Below are 7,252 nucleotides of genomic sequence, written 5' to 3' on the forward strand. Positions count from 1 at the left end.
AGTTTTGATTTCTAAAATTTGTAAATATTAGGCTCATATATATCCATTAGGATTAATATACAGTTTGATTTTCTTTTTATGTAATTTTTGGTTAAGCGATTGGGAAAAATGGTTATGACTGTCAAATGTATAAATACCCATCTTGATTGTGAGATCAGGGTTCTAAATTCAATTCACAAAAGACACTTATTAGTGCACTATTGACTATAAGCGATCTTTTCATATTTATGTGAAACCATTACATAGTTATGGAGAAGGAATATTGGGTTTAATCTTGGTACTATTATCTCAATTTTCTTTGTTCGGTTTTTAAACAAATTGTGTACTCTTTCATCTCTGTATATTGTATCAGTTTAATATTTTTCACTATCAAGGATATTAATCAAAGCGATGTTGCATTGTTATGGAAAAACCCAAGACAATTATTTAATTACATGTCAAATGAAGATACAACCACAATAATAATGGAAGAGTCTACGGTGGGTATGGTCAAGATAATACACATCAGACTGTTGGCAATTTCAAAAAAACAAACTTATTTACATATTAAATAATAAGCTACTATAGAGTTTAACATTGAAGCTACCAATATAGTCATCATCACTTAACCCAAACCACTACCACAATTTGGTTTGAGAAGATTTATCCCGACCATAAGGTCATTGAAAACCCAGGAAGGGAGGGATAAAAAATGCCTTATATATCAACAAATGTATTAGCATGCATATCATCTTAGGCAGGGCCCACTAGAAATACCAATTACTGCAAGCCTTGAATTACTGACTAGCTGCATGAGAAAGTCTAACAACATCAACATGATGACCAAATATTTTCATTTAACCCCAAAGGTCCACCTATAAACCATATATTATTGACAAAAAATAGAGGGGGGATGTCATTGATAAAGGGTTTCAACTAATCTTGAAATATGGAACATATAACATGTTAAAAGCATTAGACACTACCAAACCCAAATAATAGTTTCCTGCAAGGGCACAACTTCACCACTCAGGAATGCTTTCCTCCAAAACTTAGTGTATGAACCTACATATAAAGAAACTTATGAGAAAAAACGAAAAGTTCCACGTCGGATTTTTAACAAACCAATTCATCATTTTGCCTATTTCATTGATCTTTTTTGTCATTCCCATCACTGGCACTTCCAATACAAATACTATACAAAAATGTTGACATCAACAAATCTTCCTTTATCTTCAACTTCTTAGATTTCATGTACAGAAAGGATGGATAAAGGAAGGAAACTGTAGACTCTCTATATAGAAATAAGAAAATGAAAATAATGCATCATCATCATGTGAGACCATTCCTTGTCGCCAAAAATGCTACCATCAACTATTCACAATGTTAAAGGGGCAATTTGATCAACATTTATCCGAGATATCCAACCACCTAGGCGAGTGGCCTCCATCTGTACAATGTTAGCTATATCCATAGAGCAACCCATAGTCCATCGTTCCATTGATTCCATTGGTGCTTCCTTAAACAATTTATGAACCCAAGAAAAATTTGGTTCATCTGAACTTCGGATACCAAAAGAAGCTAATTTTCTGAATTTTTGTAGCTCCTCCCCTTGAATTCCTCAATTTACTTTACCAGTTGGAGAACCCCATTCTAACCAAGTTTTAGCACCTCCAAGGTCTCCAGACCTACGACTTCATTTGTCTCTTTGGGAAAATGCAACAGCCATAGAGTCTGCACCTGCACTCATAATCGATGACACCCAATTTAAAGTATGACTACGATGCATGTGTGCCTTGTACGACATTTCTAATCAAACAATCGTATCTAAAAATTCCAGCATGCTTTCCTCTTTTACAATCATGTTTTTTCCAAGTCTTCATAACGTTTTAAAGTGTATTCTCCTTAAAACAATTACATAATGGTGCCTAAAGAATTTCTCTAAGTAAGAATCTAATATATTCTTCTATTAACCACATCTTATGATATAAGAAAAAAGGGACTTAAAAAAAATGGAAGAAACAATGGCAAATGCATTATAACATATACTAATTTTGGCTAATTTGCTTTATATACAAAATCTAAATTTCACAAAATAGAGAATAATCATTCAACTTAATAATCACAACCATTAGCATAAAATCCCTCACCATCCGAGCATTCAAAAATTCAGAGGAGAAGTTGCCTCACCTGAAAATATTTCGCCTCTCCTCTAATTATTGAGAAAGACTACTACAGGCTGGCTGGGAATCTTGAAAAATATTCATTGGCTAGTGATGTGAATGATAATTCTGGGGACCCTTTTGAACAGACTAATTTGATGTACAGAAGACTTTCAAAAGTAGTAAACCAAATTTTAATACATATAACACAAATAATAGCGCAAACCATATTATAATAAAGCATATCGGGATTTTTGTCTATCTGAGTATTTACAATGCAGCCAAGCTTATGATTCCTAAGTTTTTCGATATACCATTCCAAAGCCATGTGTCATTTCATATAAGCTATTGGAGTTTTTAAACATATTTCCATGCCCAAAATCGTGATAAACTAGTACCGCCAAACTCGATATGCCATACATTGCAATTAATCCTAATATTAGATCCATTCAACTATCAGGCTTTTTGTAACAAATGCACTTGAAAAACTACGATACAGCTTCTGGACCCTATTTGTTTCAAAGCTCTAATTTATCATTCTTTCAAGTCTTCCCTCTTTTAGATTTTCATTAGATATCGTCATTTTTGGTTACAAAGTAGTCCAAATCCTCTGATATTCGAATTCCTCCAATAGGCCATTCGCATTCCATATGTCACGTTTAGTTTTGGTTTTCGCCCCAATTCTAAATAAGCCACCATTATGGTCTCGGGCTCTGTTTTGTTTGGTTTTTCAATATCTTTTGTTATGATTCGAGGTATTTGGTAATTTCATATTGAATCAGTGATTATGGATTTCAAGACCAATTCTGGAAGAAGCATTCTGTTGTGATTTTGTTTCAACAATGTAACTACTACAACTCCAAAGAAAGACTAAGGTAGTTGAAAGATTGTTTTCAGGGAATTTATTAAAACAACCCTTCGACTGACTCATAATTTTTTGGACTGAATTCGGTTTTGATTTCTAAAATTTGTAAATGTCAGGTTTAGATATATCCATTAGGATTAATATATAGTTCGATTTTATTTTAATGTAATTTTTGGTTAAGCGATTGGGGAAAATGGTTATGACTACAAAATGTATAAATACCCATCTCAATTATGAGAGTGGGGTTCTAAATTTAGTTCACAAAATACACTTATTAGTGCACTATTGTCTATAAGAAATCTTTTCATATTTATGTAACCATTACACAGTTCTGGAGAAGGCATATCAGGCTTAATCTTGGTACTATTGTCTTGATTTTCTTTGTTCTGTTTTCAAACAAATTGTGTATTCTTTCATCTCTATATATTGTATCAGTTTAATATACTTGTGTGTTAAAAGAGGACAACGTCTGAATTTGGAGTTGTGGGGATAACAGGGTTGATTTGTGAGATTGAACCTCTGATAGAAAGGCAGATTCAGAGGTTGTCATTTTAGGAAAGAATACTTTAGATGTAAACAAATCTTCAAGGTTAGTTGGAACAACATTATGAGTCTTGAATTTTCTAGGCCTGCAAGGGGTATTTCCACTACTAGATACAATAGCCATAGGACCATTTCCTTTGGCTTGGGTGGAGAGACAAGCAAATTCATTTAGAAGTTGTCCTTCATAATCACCACTTTCAATCAAACACTATGGATGCATGTCTCTAGCATTAACTATTGTTCGCATGCAACTAGCTTGGAGAACACCATTAGTAAGGTGAAAAGTTAGTAAGTTTGGATGTGCCCAAGATCCACCACCAAAGGAAGAATGAGAAGATGTATTTGCAGATGACAATGGTGACATTGGAGAGTTGGGGAAACTACTTTGTCAAGAATTGGAGGAAGACATCATTAAGACATAAGAGGCAGATCTAGGTGCAAGAGGATTCATGACAGCCATCTTATTTGATGAATTCATTGTGGTTCTCTAAGAAAAAATTGATGAACAAGTAGGTGGATACAACGGATGAAATTCTTCAATGGTCTATGCAGAAAAGTACACTCTGCAAGAGAAATTAGTCCCAACTTTGCAAAGGTAGGTTTGATATTGGGCATGGTATAGTGAGCATTCGGAAACACCATGTGCATACTCACAAACATCACCCCTCCTACAAGCCCCTTTACGAAAATTAGGGCAAGGAACACAACTATAATGATACTTTCTAGGGTCCCTTCTTTGAGCATTTTCACCCAGGTGCACAAAAGGGCATTCAGTTCAATCATGAGAATAAGCTTTGGAACAAGGCCTTACCTTAAAAGAATACATATGAAACTCATCAGAATTTTAGATTCTATTCTTGATGTCAGGTAGAGAAGAATCCACTACAAATTCTTTCTTCTCACCGCAATCACACAAATTCTTTGAAATGTCTAAAGATGTTGGGGGTGATGATAATGGAGAATTGAAAGTTGCAGGGCTTGTTGAATCAGGGGATGAAAAGAGAGGCGACAAAGTAGACACAAATACTACACATCCATGCTCATCAAAAAAACACCTACCACCCTCTAGCAAGTAGAATCATGAACTTTCCCTATAGGAGGAGTTGTCACAGGCCCCTCAGTGCGTGTAGGAGGAGTTGTAACAGGCCCACCAGTGCGTGGAGCAGAAGGAAATGGACCTACACTCTAACTCATTTTCAAATTAAATTAGAAATAACAGTTAAAGTCTAAATGATTCTGATAATTATGTAAGAGTTTTTAACCTTCAAAACAAGCTACAATTAGGACTCCCCCCGTAAGGCCTTTCAGGACCAATTCTAGGAAGGGAAAAGCTTCTAGTCAGGATAAAATACACTTATCTGAAGAAAAAATATATGAAAATATGAATAAATTTCCTTACAGGCAATAGAAGCAAGCCCACATCATACGATATTGTCATATTGGGTTTAAACAACCCATAATTGGGCTCTAATCTTGATCCTACCTTCAGGTCCTCATTGAAGAGCGCAAAAATATAGGTTTGAATGTACCTATTTGGTCTCAATGGGGTCCCTACCATGGAGGTCACATGTTTGATTAGATTACCATTGTAAGTAATTGGATTCTACAAGCTCACCCCTACCTATGTAGGATCCCCAACAGATGGCCATCTCGTTTCTGCCACCACTATATCAACACCAGGGTAACCCAGATATTTCATGGGTGAGGACATTGCATCAATATGATCATCAAACATGTTCTAATAAGTGAACCCAATGTTTGAGTCATAAAAAATAGAGTTGGTCTTGAAAAGTGCATATGCTAGGGTTTGATCGGTGGGATTACTCTTGTAAGAAAAGAAGGGGTATGAGTTGATCATTAAAGGGGCCCCCATCTTCTACAGGAAGTTAAGAAGGGATTTCATGTCAAAAATCTCATTGAAACAACCAGCAAAGGGGGGAACAAATGTAGAAAGTATGGCCATAGAATAATCTATAGAGACCTTAATTTGCATGTCAAGTGAAACCCGAGCAAGGGCAATGTGCAAGTTCTACATTGCAGGGAGAAGATGGGAAATCAAAGCTCTATCCTCGATGAACAAAACCTCATTTCGTATTGAGATCCCAATGATATCAGTGACATTAACAAAAGGAATGATATTGTTCTTAATCCAATTCTGTGCTTTAGTCAGTTGGTTCAGGGATGGGATTTGGTCATTACCAATGCTTACAACTAACCCAATTCCTGTGTTAGAAAAAGCTTGAATAATTAGAGGATTTGCTCCATACAATTTCACTTTTTAAATAGTTGTATGTTGAACCAAATTTGCAACTGCAGATGGTGGAGGAATATTTTTTGTAGTTTGTCCATAGTCAACAGCTAGGGCTGGTGATCGGTGCACCAAACTCCTGCCTTTGGGTCCCCAACAATTCCCATTAGCAAACACAAAATGAAATGAAAGTTATACAAATAACAGAACCATATCAATACCCATATTGAAATTCATATAAGAAGTGGATGTCCTGGATATCAGTCTCATAACCATGATAGTGCCAATAATGAAATTCATATCAATGGCATAACCAAAAGAAGAAATCCCAAACATATTCAATCATCATGACAACAAATATTGAAAATCCTGTCAACAACACAACGGTATGAATACTAACTCATACAATTTCACAAACCCACATCAGTATCATGTGAATACCAGCATTCATAATCACATTAATACCTATCATAACCATATCAGTAACCAGTAACAAATATTGAAAATCTTGTCAACAACGCAACATTAGGAATGCCAATTCATACAATTTCATAAACCCACCTTAGACCCGCTGTTGCAAATCTTATCAATAGAAGAACCATTTAAATTCCAACATTCATAACCACACTAATACCCTTCATAACCATATCAATCACAAATACTGAAAAAATTGTCAACAACACAATGGTATGAATACCTACTTATACAATTTCACAAACCCAACAAGATTATTCAACAAATCCACATGCGAATTTTGTGTGGAGAATACCCTTTATGTTCGGGGTTGTGCCTGCTACACTGACATATTATTGGTGGATGAAAATGTCGGAGACTACTTAGTTCACTACACTAGTTGAGAGAAATGCTGAGAAGGCCGCCACTGACATGTACAAGGTACTGCAAGTGGGCATCCATGAAGATCAAAACGTCATAACAAGCATTACATTGGGTGAGGATATGTGATTCAATCTGTTTTTGAGGGAGTTTTTCAAGCGCCACAGTTTGCATCTATTTGGTAGTATGAATACATGGTTTTTCCTGGATATTTCATTCTACAACTAAACTATGTTTCAGAGCGTTGTCTACGGTGCCATCGGTTGGTTGCCTGAAACGAAAAAGATGAACGTCGTGGATGAAGTTATCAAAAATCGATGAGTGCAGTCGTTGATCGCCCTACACATGTCCGAAAAGCATATTAGTTTTAGGTTGGTGAATCTGCTACAATGTCGTGAGGAGGAACCTCACGATAAAAAACCTATCAACTTAATCAGAAAATTAACATTATAATTTTCTGTGTTCTTATTTTCTAAATTATATATATATTTCTTTTTTCTTTTTTCTTTTCTTTTTTTGTTAAATACTTTGTTTTGGTTAAATTTAAATAAGGTAAAAAACAATTAAAAATAAAATAAAATAAATAATTTTTTAAAAAATGTATTTTTCATATATAAAGAA

At 35.0% G+C, this 7,252-nt stretch overlaps 1 pseudogene; it reads right to left on the minus strand.

Moving 5' to 3' along the window:
* Positions 1-1,357: 1,357 nt before the first annotated feature.
* Positions 1,358-6,275, minus strand: LOC149218487 (glucan endo-1,3-beta-glucosidase 14-like; annotated as a pseudogene).
* Between the last annotated feature and the right edge of the window lie 977 nt (positions 6,276-7,252).

Source organism: Pinus tabuliformis, chromosome Q (assembly GCF_031772625.1).
Source record: "Pinus tabuliformis cultivar Carrire ecotype Pingquan chromosome Q, CPIR1, whole genome shotgun sequence".
Taxonomy (NCBI): Eukaryota; Viridiplantae; Streptophyta; class Pinopsida; order Pinales; family Pinaceae; genus Pinus; species Pinus tabuliformis.